This window comes from Zonotrichia leucophrys, chromosome 1, assembly GCF_028769735.1.
Source record: "Zonotrichia leucophrys gambelii isolate GWCS_2022_RI chromosome 1, RI_Zleu_2.0, whole genome shotgun sequence".
NCBI lineage: Eukaryota > Metazoa > Chordata > Aves > Passeriformes > Passerellidae > Zonotrichia > Zonotrichia leucophrys.
Window position 1 is genome coordinate 60,678,463 of NC_088169.1, and position 16,372 is coordinate 60,694,834.

The following is a 16,372-nucleotide window of genomic DNA, read 5'->3' on the forward strand; positions in this document are numbered from 1 at the left end:
TACTGTCTTACTCTTCTTTGCTTCTCATTTTGTGAAGCTGACTGATGCCTTCTGCCCTTTGCTCAGGGAGGTGGTGGGAATTATCTCACACTCTCCTCTACGTGAACAAGAAGTCTCCTGCCAAGCTGAATTTGATTGATGAGGCTCCAGGGAAAGAGGTCATTGGCAAAGGATGGTGTGTGGCAGATGGATGTTAACAGGCATGTTAGGTGGTCATGTGTTAATTTAGGTGCAGAGAGATAATTTAACAGCTAATTAACCACCCCTTGAGAAGACCTGAAATAACCATTTCAGAATTGCAGTCCTCTCCCACTGAGAATGTATTGGTCAGAGATTGACATTAAAAATTGCAGCATAAAAGGTAAAAATGTTCTTTTTGTTATGTTTGAAAGATATGAAAAATACTTTAGGTAGAGTTACATAAATAACTGGGTATTTCTTCTTGGCGTATGGGAGTTCAGACTGAAAATTCTCCTTGTTAGCCTTAAAATGTGTTCTGATGCTTGCAGCCCCTCCAGAGAATGGTTCTTCGTGCGCTCTATTTACAGCTGAGCAGAGGAGAGGCCTCTGGGATGGTACTGGAGCACATATAATGGCAACAAGGAGATAAAACCATCCTGACTGCACTACTCACCTGACAAGTACCGTGCTCTCAAGAAAGCCACAAAAATGTTTTGAAGAAAGCAGCATAACCACTCTCCTGCTGGTGGTTTGGTGAACCTCACGGGGTGACCCACAATCGGATGTCGGCCATACTTTCCAAGCAGCAGCAGGGCTGGTCAGTGGTTTGACATAAAATGCAACCAGGCTTGTGCTTTGGCTCCAGGTAATGCCACCACAACCTGTTTAGAATGTTTGCTGTGTTTATGGTCAGCGATGGATGTTTTGGCCGGACTGGAGCATCACAAGTACCTTCACAATGAACTACTTTGCGAACAAAGCCCCGGTCGTCGTCCTTCTGGCTGAATCTCATGTAAATGCTAAATACTTGAATTTTCACCCTCATAGAAATACAGAGCTATGATGCTACAGGCTGGCATGGTAGCAGACTTTGCCAGGTTTTCAGGCAAGGCCAGTATGTTAAATTATACTAAATGTAGTGCATGCTTCTCTCTGTAGCTTGATAGCTGTAATTTGTTAGCTAGAAATGCACTATTACATACATGCTGAGGTTTTGTGGATTTCCTGGCTTCGTTGTTACAATGAGGACAAGCGATTAATCATGTAACATGTCTAGTGATGAGTGAGTACATCCGGTCCTGTTTTTATTGCTGTTTTATTTTACTCCCTTTTTCTGTATCTCTCTAGCTTACACAAAGCTTTTACACCAGTTCTTCTGCTCAGCTTTAATCTTTGTACTAATCACCAAAAATTTCAACAGCCTTTTAAGGAAAAGAATGACACAAAAATAAGGCTTGTAAATGCTAAGAAAATTGTCTATACTCAGATCTACTTTTTTCTTTGGAGATATATTCTCCTACTAGGTAAGAAGTTTTAATTATTCATGTCTTTTACATTAAGGATGAACGTAGAACACTGGATGCAGAAAGTAAATTTGTCAGTTTTCACATTTTCTGAAGTAAATCTTTCCTATCAGATGCTTATTGTGAACTGTATCTGTAAGATAGATATGTCTTCATTTTCAGCAGCCTGAAGTGATCTCCCACATCTTCCTGCCTCCCACCTTCACTTGACCAAAAACACGGTCAGGGAGACTCAGGATCTGCAATGTCCCATAAGTAATGTCCTGGGACCATTTAGAGGATATTGGCCCATTTTTAGTTCTTTACATTTTTCTGCATCTTCTTTTAATAACTTTGCTCCGGAAATTGCAGTAAAACCTGGCTCATAACTGAATTTACTTTGAAAAATCTTTGCTTTGCTTTAAAACCCTGTCTTCTTTCTCTTCCTCACAGTAGGAGTGGCGATTCCAGATTGTAGGAATTTTTAATGGTTTTTTTATTTCAGTGTTAGAATTATAAAAAATGCAGTTTTACCCAGCTGTGAAGATGACAGAGGTGGGTTTCTGCAAAGGGAATTTTCCCATTTGATAAGTGTTGCAAGAGAGTGAGAAGAGCCATTGGCCAAGAGGTGAATGAGGTTACCCACAGGCACCAGTGGTGCACCCAGTATGGCTCAGCTGCTGAACTGTGGGTATATGGGTCAGTGAAGAGGAAGAGATTACTGGAAAAACAAAGAGGTGTTGGAGCTGGGGAATTCTAAGTACCAGCAAAAATAGGCAACATAATGTGTCAGAGTTTTAATGCAAAAAATGAAACCAGACAACTTTGCTTTGAGTGCTCAGTAACAACCCTTCGGAGAAAGGCATGGATCTCTTAGCTTGTGCACATGCACCTCCAGCCAGTGTGCAATCACAGAATCACAGAATCACAGAAATTCTAGGTTGGAAGAGACCTTTAAGATCATCGAGTCCAACCCATGTTCTAACACCTCAACTAGATCATGGCACCAAGTGCCACGTCCAGTCTTTTTTTAAACTCTTCGAGGGATGGTGACTCTACCACCTCCCTGGGTAGATGATTGCAGTATTTGACCACTCTTTCTGTAAAATACTTCCTCCTTAATTCTAGCCTGTATCTCCCTTGGCGCAGCTTGAGACTGTGTCCTCTTGTTCTGTCTGCTGTTGCCTGGAGAAAGAGACCAACCCCCAGCTCACCACAGCCACCCTTCAGGAAGTTGAAGAGAGTGATAAGGTCACCCCTGAGTCTCCTTTTCTCCACCTGAATCAAAGAAGAGAACCTCACACTTTGCAACCACAAATAAAAGTCTAGATAGAGGTAAAACTACAGGCCTGGTGAAGCCCAATAGCAGCAACAGATTTTCAAAGATGGATGTGCTGACTACTTACGTCATCAAATTTGGCATTGTCTGCTTTGTGCCTGTCTGCTTGTTCCTCAGATTGGCTGTAAGCATGAGCTCACATTTAGCTGAACACCTGAACTGCTATGAATGTACAAACACACAGGTTTAAGCCCAGCTGAAGATGTGTACAGGGTATAAACAGTGTTCTGCATATCTAGCTCTAGAATATGAACTCTGACACTGGAAGCTTGTCAGTCCACAGTTGCTAGCTCTTTAGAGGAAGTGTGCAGTGTCACCAATCCCAGCTTTTGTCAGGATTTTTTAGGTGGAGAGAGAAGGAAGATAAACAGTGTTCTCAAGTTTGCAGTTTCACAAAGCTTTTGGAGAGATGCATTTGTGTAGGCATCACAGATGGCTGCGATCTAAGGATTTTAATGATGAAAATCCTGGTCCTAATTTCCAATTAGGCAATTATTAAAAGTGGAATTTATAGTTATTGGAAAGCCTTTTAAGACTGATGGCATTATGTAAATACAGGAAAATTTCTGGAAGAATCATGTGGGAGGATGACAACTTTGCTATTGACTGCTGCTAGAAACATAAAATGAAGCTGACAAGGCTTGTTATTCCCATGGATGTTCTTACCTTGAGCTTTTTAAAAGCCAATGCATCTGACAAATCAAGATGACTTATGGATGGCTGAGATGGAGATATCTGGCATCCTTACTACTTAACAGTGAGGTCATTTTCTACAGAAACTTCTACATATCCTCCAAGGTCTGCCCTCTGTAAAAGGGGTCAGTAAAATGCATTTGTCAAAATGAGTGCCTGTTTGGAAAATTGCCACTTTCATACACTAATGGGTATGAATCAAGAGGAAAATAAATAGCTAAGACTCCTTACTGGGTTATTGGCTTCTTTTAGGTTTCAGAATCAGAAATAAACACACAGTGGTGTGTTTATTATGAGGCCAAAAAATTACTACCAGAATTTAAAATCAGTGTGTTTATGTAGACAAAATCTATTTCTTCTGTTAGGGGCTAATTTTACAGCACTTAACTTTAACTTCCCAGAAACATGCAGGACAATGTCCTTGGCCTGTGTATAAAAAACAGTATTTGACAATATAGTAGCATGTACTGCTTCATGCTGAAAATGGTCTTATCAGCCCATTAGAGGAATGCAGACATCTCCCAGCCCAAAGCCCACTGCTGACTACCTCTCTTGGTTTGGCTGTCCTCAGGTATGCAGGCAGCCTGAGACATTGATAGACAGGCTGAGGACCTGCCCCGAGTCCTGTTGTGTGCAAACCTTCTGAATGGCTGCGAGGATGAATACCTCATCTGCTGCTGGATATCTTTATTTGCTAACAACATCTCCCCTCCACTCCTTTCAGCATGGCTGACAGCATAAAGCTCCAGCCGATGAATAGTCAGGCCAAGATCTATATGCTAAGGTGGTCCTGGAAAGACATTTTCCAAAGCATTTAATGCTTCATTTCAGGAATGGGCCTGGGACCCCCTTTTGGCAGCTCTAGCACAACTGTTTATGCATTTTCTCCAAAGCAGCTTAAATGAGATGCGTAAAATACATAAGCAGGCCTAGAAGGGAGGCCAAGACATTCTCTGCCTTCAGGGAAGAATGTAATTTATAGTGATACAGTCAGAACACTCCTCTTATTTCTGCTGCTTATTCTGACATTCACAAGGTATTTTGCAGCAAGGCTTGGTTAGAACTGTAAAGTCAAATTTTGCTGTGGTAGTGCAAGTGCCTTGGTGGTTTAAACCCCTCTTAGAAGAGACAGGCTTAGAATAAAGTGCATTCTTTCTGGGAACAATGTTCCTACCAAGAAGTGAGTATGGGAACAGCAAGAAGTGTTGTCTACAGATCAGACAGTCTTGTTGTGTACATATCTCCTGTGAGACATCCTTTAGATGTTGCTTGAGCAGAATGGTACTAGCCTCCCCAGTGAATTTAATAAGGTTCTGAATCCCTTCGTTGTAATTCCAGTCTGGAATTACAGCAGAAATTTGGGGTCTAGCTGAAACTCCAACTATACAATCTGCCATGTAATAAAAAACTCCTGCTCCACAAGCCAAGTCTCTATCGGAGCTGAAATATCATTAATGAGAAATATATGCACATAAGTGATTCCCCTTGCACTTATGTTGGTATCAGCTGCCCTAAGTTCCCTGCAGGACCCAGGGAAAACAAAACCTCCTTCTGGAACATGATTTGTCTCATTTCATGGAGTCATAAGAAAACAGAGTAAATGTCTATATTTCTTTTAACAGTCACAGAAACAGAGAATCATAAAATCGTTAAGGTTGAAAAAGACCTCTAACATCACAGAGTCCAAACATTAATCCAGTACTGTCAAGTCCAGCACTAAACCAGTCCCTAAGTGCCAGATTCACATATTTTTGAGTGCTTCCAAGGATGGAGATTCCACCACTTCCCTTGTGCAGCCTCTTCCAATGCTTGACCATCCTTCCAGTGAAGAGAATTATCCAATCTAAACCTTTCCAGGCACAACCTCAGGCCATCTACTCTTGTCCTGTCACTTGTTATCTGGGAGAAGAGTCTAACTCCCACCTTCATACATCCTCCTTTAAGGTGGTTTTAGAGAGTGATAAGGTCTTCCTTGAGCCTCCTCTTCTCCAAGTTAAACAGCCCCAACTCCCTTGGTCACTCCCCACTTGTTTTTCAGTCCTTTCCCAGCTTAAAACCATAGAGTCTGGATTCCTAGTTAATGTGTTGATGTATATCACAGAATCATGGAATAGTCCAGGTTGAAAGAGAACTTGAAAGATCATCTAGTCCAATATTCTGGGGGAAAGGGAGCCTAAATGAAATTATCTAGCACCCTGTCTGGTTATAACTGGAAAAACTCCAGTGATGGGAAGACCAGCATGCCCCTGTGCATGTTGTTCCAATGAATGATGATACTCACTGTAAAATTTTTATTTCTTGTACTGGAACGATTATATAGTAGTTGTTTGATGTTAGCAGAGCCTAGTTCCACTCTGGGCATCTGACCCTTTGGATAAAGTGCTCAGTCCCATAAGATATTTGCATTAAACTTCTGTGTAAATGATGTGCTTGAAGGACTTTTTTTGGAGTAGTTATGAGATTACCATGTTCCTGGAAGAAACTGGAAGCAGGAAACAGACGTCAGTTGTAGTCAGTGCTTGAAGTGGAATTGCTTGTTTGTGCAGAGATACTGCCAGGCAGAAAATTGACTGGAATATTTTCTTATGGGAGTTTCTTCTTAGAATGGGTGCTATAAAAGAACTCTGCATTGCCTTCTCTGGGGCAGGTGGTATTTGTGGGCTGCCTGAATCTGCCTGTAAGAGGCAATATAGAAAACCAAATGACTAATCCTGAGACTGTTCTATGAGAGAGAGTGTAGCAAATGAAAACACATTAGAAAATGCAATTTACCTGGGCACTTCTGAAGAAGGTTCCTTTGCTTACCAGACAACTCAATACAACTCTAAACTCACCCTGTGTTACTTTTCCCCCAAGCCTTATGACTCAGCTAAGTATTTTGATAGAAAAGCCCAACTGCCTAACTGTATTTCCACAAAGAGGATAATTCCAGAAGTCTCTAGCCATGGCAGAGAAAGTAATTAAAACTAAACAAACAGCAGGCTGCATGTGCTTGTGTTCTTTTCCATCCTGGTCAGTTATCAGTGGTCTTGAAGCATTGCAAAAGTTCTGTGGCTAACAAAGTTAATCTTAAAAAAATAAAAATCGTAACGTCTATCAAGGGATAAGACCCATTTGTTTTACAGTTGATGCTTAAAAAAATAAAATATTCTGATAATGCGGAAGAACATGTCTTGGAGCTGGGAGAGGCTGTCTCACCAAGGAACCTCAGCCCCTAGCATTGGAGGCCTGGCAGGAGACAGTAAACCACATGTTCCCTGGGATGAGTGATTATTAGTGACAAACAAAAGCAGTTTCGGCAACCCCAAACCTTCAACACTCATGAGTCAGGACCCCAACCAGTCAAAACTGAAAGATGTGCAAAGAATGTGTTCTGTGTTGTTTTTATTTTCTTGCTGGTGGTTGAGCATTCAGGGCTCAAATTTTTGTTTTCTTTGTGAGATTTGAGACAGTGAACAAATTCTTGCTGTTGGGTGTTAGGGGTAAAAGAGCTGGTTATCGTGATACCTACAGTGAAACCTCAAAAGGTTGCAAACCCACATTGTTTGTTTTGAACCTGAGCTTTCTTTCCATTTGCTAACCAATGATTCCTGACGGTTGTGGATATGTTTTTTAGCCATACTTAAGAGTTGCTTGGAAATTTTATCTTAAAAATGGAAAATGTGGTTCTCATAAAAATCAAAATTTACCACAGGAAGATGGTTTAATTTTTTTTTTTCTGACATGTTTCCATCAACACATAACATTAGTTGCCTCAGGTTGGGAGGACCCAGGGTGCTTGGTGAATCACTTGACGGAATCCAAATGAAAAAAAGAGATTAATTTAGTATTAATATTAACCCATATCCTCTGAAATTCTAGAGGATTCTTTGGTTCTAGAGCCTCATTTTTATTCAAAGAATAGAGCTCTCCAGTTGCAATTCCAGGCTTTTGACATACATCTTTTCTCTGAGATGCATCACAGATGTCTGTGGCTGTCATACAGCATGGAGGTATGGTCTGACCTGATAGCCTAGATAGCTGCCTGAGCTATAACTTCCCTAAAATACAGAATTCGCACTTCCTGTATTAGGAAGTGTGATAAGATTTCTATCTACTCCATTTCTCATTAGAGAGCAATTCCTCTTTTTCATTAGCTGTGTTCATAGGTATTATTGAATCTGTTTGCAAAAAAAGCACTTCTGCATATAGATTGTTGAGAAAAGGTTCATTCTGTCTCTTCACAATGTAGTTTTGTTATACAAAATGGGGTGGTTTCAGTGACTGATGTGTCCCCCTTGGCTCTCCACACACCCACTCCACAGTCAGACCAGGTTTCCTCACCTGTTTGACCCCAGGTTTCCCAGAGCAGAGTCTCAATCCTCTGGTTCCTTTAGAAAAATTTATCATGATGCAGCAATAACTCGAGCTGGTGCCTTCGAGGAGGGATCCTGAACAAAAGAAATCCCAGGTTTTTACACCCATAGCTTCGATGTGCACAAAAATCTGGATCCTTCCAATTGAATCCTGGGCTCCTGCCATGTGTCTGAGTGATTGGTCACCTGGCTGGTGCCACAGGTCCCTGTGCCCTTTGTTGTGCAAGGGGCCTGCAGTCCATGGCCTCTTGCCTCGGGCTCCCAACACCCAGAACTCCACCTGCAGCTCCCATTGTATCTTCACACTGAGCTACCTGGACCAAATGTGTTCCTCAACAATCTTCAAATATTTTGGAAAGAAAAAAAAATATCCCACAAGAACCTCAGTTTGTTTCTCTTTTTTTCAAGTGGCAGGATTTACAAGAAGATTTAGTTACTGAATTGCCTTGGCTTTCACTATATGCAATGGAGTGATAGAGGCATATCCTAAGGAAGATAAGGCAGCTCTCCCAAAGTTTGAATTGGCTTCTGGATGTACTTGTCCTATTGCAGAGACAGTGGAAGGATTCAAAGGGTATGTCTACATTGCCAGATAAAAGAGGGCTGGGAAGCGAGCCCCAGTTATCCACAGTGCTGAAGGGCTGGTTTGCTCTCCATCATGGTTTCAGAATTCCCACGGAGGTTGTCTCCAGGGTAAGCCTTCTATAAAGAGGAGGTTAGATTTGTGCAGTGAGGACAAAGGCCCATCTGGATCCCAGTTCAGGCATTCACCTTCTTTCATTTATATCTTAAAACACCGAATTGTACAGAAGAGATAAAAACACAGAAATGTTGCAAAAATCAATGCTCTTTGTAAATCCAGCCCCACATACAAGTAAACCCCTATTTGTGTTGTATCAACAAGTCACTTTTCTTCTAATCAAACTTTTCTGCACATTTGTCGAATTTGTCATGATGGATAGATTATTCATGAAAAACTCATCTGACAACAATGGCCTCTCATTTTCATTGCCTCAGCTATTCAGAGGATTGACTAGAGACCAAGAATTTAAAGGAATCTATAATCAAAGTCAAGGGGAATTGCAAATAGTTCTTACCTTTAAAACTTTGCTTTGGAAGTAGCATGTTAGATGAGCCTGATGGGGAAGGCATGCGTGTCAAAAATACCCAGATTTTTAAAATCTTGTAAGACTTTGGCTACAAAAGCACGCAAGCAAAGAAGGATGAGAATGATGATCCAGAAACACATTTCCACCTTAGTGGGAAGAGGCAAAGTGATACATAATCCTAATCTGCTAGGTTTTCTATTGCCTGGCCATCCCTGGAGAAGAGCAGCAAGTGGTCTTTGACAGTATTTGAGACCAGACTCTCTTTTCATTCTTTAGTCAATTAAATTAGTCACAATTCTGCTTCAACATAACAAAATTGCTACATGGTTTCAACTTGAATTGTTTTGAATTTTTTGTTCTTTGGACTGGTCCCCTGAATCTTTGCGTTTATCACTTCCTTCTTATTCCCCCTTCTCTCATGTGTTCATGTGCAATCATGGTATAGCAATTAGAATACACTGGCCTGGCAGTTGTTATCAATTGCAAGTGCTTTTTATGCTTGGCAATTTCATGCTGGTTAAGCCAAACCAGGCAGGACTGTGTGACAAACCCATAACATCTGTCCTGCCCCATCATATCATTAGAATGTATATATTCACGGAGTATGGTGTGCTGTTGGCTGGGAGTCTGAACAACAAACCATAAATAGGATAATGGCTTTCCTCTGTACATTATCATTATTCAAAAAACAAAACCTCACTTGTTTTTGAGGACCTTTTGGTTTGTCTAAGTTTCTCTATGGATATGGCTTGCTGCTGGGGATTGATGACAGAGGTGCACATTTGTTGTCATCTTAACCACTAAGAGCCCTGTGCCCCGTCTGCGGTGCAGGACATCCTCCCCATGTCTCCTGCTGCCTTCCTGCCCTGCGCTGCACATTCCCTCTCGGCTCTCTGTCAGGGGGACAGGCAGTCACCAGCACATCGCCTCCTCTCTGCTCTGGCAGGCTGCTTCAGCTACATAAGGGGGCTCTGTAAACAAGAGCAAACCCCGTTGCCTTGAGGCATGAGGAATCACTGTTACCTATTAGTGTATTTGACTGACAAATTTAACCTCCCATGCAACCAGGCACCTGTTAATTCCAGGGCTAAATTAAGTATGATTTTTAAGATTTCTAAACAAGGAGATAATGAAGAGGTTGCTCAGCTTCCTGGATAGAAGATGCTGGCTATGGAAGACTTGGTGCATATGCATTCCCATACTTCCATATTCCATTGGTAGGAGGCATTTTAGACTTTGTATATACAGGAAGAGATGGACACATTGACCTCAGTTAGCTAAGACAAATTAAAACAAAAGCTTTTCTAATAATTTCCTAGGTTTTAATGATAGTCAGCTTCTTTCAAGATTCATTTTATAGCAAGTTACTCAGTGTATCATGGGGGTCCACAAACTGCTCCATAGACTTTAAATGCTCCAAATAATTACAGTAATGCCCTGACTAGGGTCTGCTATTCACCTTTGGGTCTCACACTGACATATGTATATGGCACATAGAGCAGCAGCTGAAAATCAGGTTAAAGCCTTTATATACATATTTCTTTTTTTTGTTTGTTTTTCACTCAGACAATCCAAGGAAGATTCATAAATATGGGTTTTTCACTAAGGAAATCCAAGGCAAAATTTGCAAATGTGTGTTGTATCACTAAATTGTGATGATGACAGGCTCACTGTCTGATCCCTAGCATTTGGGTCCCAAACCTTCCCTCCTGTGAGCAGATGTCAGAACATATCTTGCCCTATCTCATCTCTTGTTGACCTGGCACGGATAGCTGGAGCCTTTATGCAGCTGAGCACACTTTATGTCATCAAAAAGCTGGGCACCTGGCTCCCTCACCAGGAATGGAAAACCCTGCTTCTGCCTCAAGCTTTGATTTCACAGACTGTGGCTGAGTTTGTGCACTTAGTTGAGCCTTGATACATTTGCTCTTCTTTCCCATTGCCAACCAAATGGTTTTGTCCTTGAGTCTCGTACTTTTACTGAACAGAAGAGTAGTGGTGTTACACAGTATATTGCCCGTGATTCCCACATGCAGTTAGTAACTTGAGTTAAACCCATAGGGAAAGATGCATTTCTTTTGGATGGGACTCTGTTGAGCCTTGTTGAGCCTTGTTTTCATCACTAGCTGTTGGCAATTTAGAAATCAAAAGAGAAAGGTTAAAAAATGCCACCTGGGCTCTACCAACTAGCAACGCTGGTACCAGTTATCAGCACATTCTGTGCAGGCACTGGAGGGTGATGTGGCCAAGGGACCCCCCAAATGGAGGATATTAAGGAAGCATTGCCATTGTGGGATGGAAAAGTTCACATGTGCAGAGATTAATTGTGCTGCTCTTCCTGTCTTCAGGCTGACAGAAGTAGTAGAGATGTACCTGGGCATACAGTAATTTAGAGAAATATTTAGTATCCTGCACAACAAATGTTTCCCATCACAGCCCTTACACATCATTCAGATTTTGCCTTTCAGCTTTACCTTCATCAGAACATTTTAGAGACTTCTCCAATCAGATGGTATGCTGGAAGTACTCTTGCCTGTAAGAAAAAAGAAAATATTCCGGAATGTTTTAGGCAGCCTATTCTAAGGATAGTGTTTAGAGAAGTGACACAGTTCTGACCTGCAGATTGTCTAAGTGCTTTTGTGGGAATTGCATACTTGCATGCCTTGCTCTTATGACTGTGTTTCAGTAACAACAGTTAACTTGGTTCATCCCTGAAAACCCTTATACTCTTCCCTGACACTAGCATTGCTGGTTCCTGGTGGGGGCCAGCCATCCCATTTGCTTGCTGATAAATATTGTGACAAAAGATGAGCCTAAAGTGCCAGATTTCAAAGAAAGCACATTTACTCATCTGCAAAGATGAAAGAAGTAAACTCTCAACACAAGCAAAATGAATCATGCACACAAATGATTGTTTTCTTAAACTGCAGTCTTTCACAGAGTTTAGTGCCACAGAAGAGAATTAAAAAGTGCTTGGATGAGATGGAGAAAAGGCCATTTACTTACCTATAGACACCATCAGCACACTGGGCATGGCCTGATGGCCGAACTGAAGGGATGTGGGTCACAAAACAAGGCTAAGCTACCAGGACAAGAAGTACAATAGGAAGAGAGGGCTGAGAGCAGTTGAGAGCCCTTGAGAGCAGTTCTCAGGTGGAAACTGGAATGAAAAACTGGCTGGAGCAGAGGAGAGAGAAAAACAGAGAAAGATGTTCTCAGCTCCAGGAATGATTGTTGGTGTGTGGCTATGGGAGCAGCTGATATCAAATGCAACAAATGCAGAAGCAAAGCTAGTTGTATGCCTCAGAGGTAAGACAATGAGATACTTGGTCAGACCCTCATGCACAGAAAGCTGTGAGGACACTAGAAGGGATTGCAATGAGTCATGGGAACCCTGAGAGAAAAAAAAAAAAGAATGAGGTGGCCTTTGTTTTGTCCTGTATTGGTCTTCTGTAAGTAGAAAATTAGTTCACAAGCCTTGGCAAAGCCAGCAGTAATGTTGGCTGTGACAGCGTGCATGAGAAGCAATGAGAGCCTTCAAGGGCTTGCACAGTGGGTGCATTCAGGTGGGATGTGCTGGCTGGACCAGGGAAGCTGTAAAGTTGGGATTACATGCCAGTGTTTGCTCCAGGCCCACCACTGCCCCCCTGCCAGGCCCACTTTGGCCTCCCTGCACCCTTTGTCATGCTGGCATTGGGCCTTGCTGCCCTGTGGCCGCTCTCTTCCACTGCTTGAAAATGAATTCAGCAAACATAGTTTGAAAGAACCCGATTTGCTGTGGCAGAGCACTCTTTCATGCTGGCCTGGTGCCCTCACAGAGCTGGCCAGGGGGTGCTACCAGGAGGGTGGAAGGCTATCAGCTGCTGGGGAGGAAACGAAGTTTCCAAAGAGAAACTTTTTGACCCATCGATTTGTCGAGTGACACAGCAAATGCAAAGTTACTGGTAGTGCAGCAAGAAACCAAGCCACCAGCCAGGCAAACTTTAAAGCTTTTTTTCAGAAAACTTTCAAGTGGGTGTTTTTAAGGCCAGGCATGCACTCTTAGCCCTTTTGTGTCACAGTGAGCTGCCAATAAAACATGGCTCTCAAGATGGATAGTCCATTTGAGACACTGAGGTCCTTTTGGAGCATGAAGTGATAAAATTTCAGGACAGGATTCAAGGTTATTATTTTTCTTGAGGCTTTGAATGGCAAGCTGTGGATTTATTGTTCTGTATCTTCAGTCAGCACTTTTCAAAGCACTTGGAGGCAGCTATCAGTAAACTAGATGGATGGAAGACACACTCTTCTTATGTTATGACATGTCCCGACAGTGCCAGGATATTTTGGTGTGAAAACAACTGTAGGCAGTCTCTAGCAGTTCAGGGGATCAAGATGCTGTATCTGGAAGCTGGGATGGACAAGGTTTTTTTGATAAGAACAAACACCAACCATCTCATGCTCAGTTTCTAGCTATCTTAATTCCTACCCTATCCGCCCACCCCATCACACTCTTCCTTCGCTTGAAACCAGCCTAGTCACAGTATGGGTCAGATTTACTCAGATTGAAAGCAAGCAGTAGGGGGGTGTCTAAATGCCAAAAATGGCATATGCCCACCACCTGAAGGCAATAGCAATGTGGGATCTCTCATGGCAAGAAACTTGGCAACTTTCTGTCCTTGTTGTGTCACCCCCTTGACAGCACGAGGTTTGCTTGTAGCGATACACATTGACACGCAAGAAGAGATGATGGGTCAGCACAAGAATCATTTTTGTTAAACAACTTCCAAACGGGTCTCAATGAAATGAATAATTTAGACTATCTGTGGATATTGATTTTAAAGAAATGTTGGCTAATATGGAAGAACATGTTTCTTAGGTGCATGCCTTCATCATCTGAAGCCTGATTGAAAGCTGAAGATTACAAAAGTCCTCAGGACTTGAAGAACCAGTCAAATTAATAGTGACAAGCAATAGCCCAATTTTCTCAAAACCTGGGTCAGACTCCAGCAAATCAAGACACTTACTTAAGAATCATCAAGCCCCCAGTATCATTACTACTGAAGTACTTATTTTTTTCCTTTATACTCACATTGTTTCCCCTCTGTTCCCTTGTGGCTTTTCTCCTGTGATCTCCCTGTGATTAAAGGGCTTTCAGATGAAAGGAGGTGGAATTCTCAGGTAATAAATAACCTGATTCTAGGGTCTAGGGCGTTAAGAAAACACCCAGGCATGCTCAGTCCCAACCATTAAACCACAAATACTGGCAACACTTCAAGAGTAATTTAGGAGTTTGGGTTTTCGTTTCCATGTTGTCAGAAAGTGATCTTGAAGCCCTCTGGGAAAGAACACTGTCCAAATGACTCCTCAGAAGTTGCCATGAAAAGCCATTAGGAAAGTCTGGGGTGAGACATACCTGAACTTTCTCTGATTCCACCATCCTCAAGTTGGATAACCAAGAACTGATGCGATTGCACTTTTGAACAGAGACTTTAATCTCTTTGTGTAGATTTTGTGTTAGCCGGTCTCAGTCATCTTCATCACTCCGACTGCTCAACGAAGAAGTACTTCTATGGAGATGTTAAACTCCATGACACTTAAAATAGGTCAGAAGAAGAGGGTGGATGATAGTCATTGGAGCCTTACTCAAAAGCTGGCTACTGCATGAAAGAGATGTAAAGCTACGTGAGATGCAAGACACAGCCAGGGCTGGTGTTTCCATTACTGAGAGCAGGTGAGGAAGCACAGGGTACTTTGTGAGGTGTTATAAGCACTGAATTGTTTCTTGGGTTCATTTCTCTTGTGCAGACGTGGTCTGCTTGCAAAATGCCACTTAGCTTCTGAGTGGCAATATCTGGTTGATAGCTGTTGATGGAATTCTTGGATGTTGTTTCAAGAGCCCTGCAGATACTACCGATCCCTTGCAGATGTTTTCAGTTAAATTGGTTGGCTCTTCTCCTGGCCAAATGAAACACACTAAGTGTCCTGACATTTTTATCTGCTGCTCTCTTAAATTTGAGTTCTTGTTTCTTGGAATAGGTTTGCAAAGCCTCTTTTGGACTGTCTTACAGAATTAAAACACTGCAAGTTAGCTGATCCTGGCCTGGCTTTCAGTAAAGTTCTAACTGATTTTGTATACTCGGTGAGTACACCCTAGTTAAACTGTACAGGACTGTATGACAGACCCACAGAGGTGGCCCAACCTGTTACAGCATTAGAACCTGTGTTTCTCAATATGCAGCACCATGTCCGCTCTGACCCTGAAAAACAAACCATAAATAAGATAATGGGCTTCCTCAGTGCAGTATGATTACAGAGACAAAACCTCTGTTATTTTGAGGATCTTTTAGTTTCTCTAAATTACCTCACAGATACTTTGGTCTTTTGACTGTCATTTTCTGCTAAGAACTGATGAGAGAGGTGTGGATTTTAACCACCAAAAATTCCCCAGACTCTTTTTGGAACATCACATCCTCCCTAAGTTTCCTCTTAGCAAGTCTGCCCCATGATGCACACACAGTGTGCAGGCAGGAAGAGGCATGACAAAATTACTTTCTTTAGCTTCTGCTTGATGCTTTTGGGAAATGGGCTACAAAATCATTTCATATGAACAAAGAAGAACCTCATCTTTTCTCATCTATTTCACCAAGCCATTGCCTCTTTAGGTTCCTCCTTCACATCCATGGTTCACCATCAGAAACCCCTGATTTCACCTTATCTGGAGATTGAGCCTTGGACAAAAAAGGAGACATCCATGTTGGGGAGGTATTAAAAAACAGAAGTGGAAAGGGATACAGGTGTAAGCTTTTGGTGCTTAGGAGAGGGGCCCAAAATCTAAAGTGATCATTCTGGACATTCTCTATTATGGAGTTACAGGCCTGCTCTTTTCATCAAGGATCAAACATGCTCTTGGGAAGCTACTTCCACCCTGTGAGGAAGAGGGACTAGGGATGCAGGGGTGTGTTAGAATCTCCTCTCATAGTAATCTTAATCTAGTTTTTTTTTTCCAAATCTATGTTATTTCTATAACACAGCCAGAGAGTTGTGGGATCAATAGCTAAGGCAGCAGATCTTCAGTCAGGTGTGGCAGGGAGCTACCTAGATAATGATCTTTGAACAGTGGGTTGGAGAAATCATCAGTACCAGTATAATACAGGCTGTGGAATGAAGAGATTAGGAGGGGCCCTGGAGAGAGGGACTTGGGGATATTGCTGAATGAAAAACTGAACATAAGCCAGCAGCATGTGATTGCAGCCTGCAAAGCAACAGTGTCATGGGCTGCATCAAAAGCAGAGAGGCCAGCAGGGTGAGGGAGGCAATTCTGACCCTCTGCTTTGCTCTCATGAGTCCTGTGTTGAGTACTGTGTCCAGCTCTGGTGTTCCAGGCACAGGAAGGACATGGACCTGTTTGAGTGAGTGCAGAGGAGGGTCACT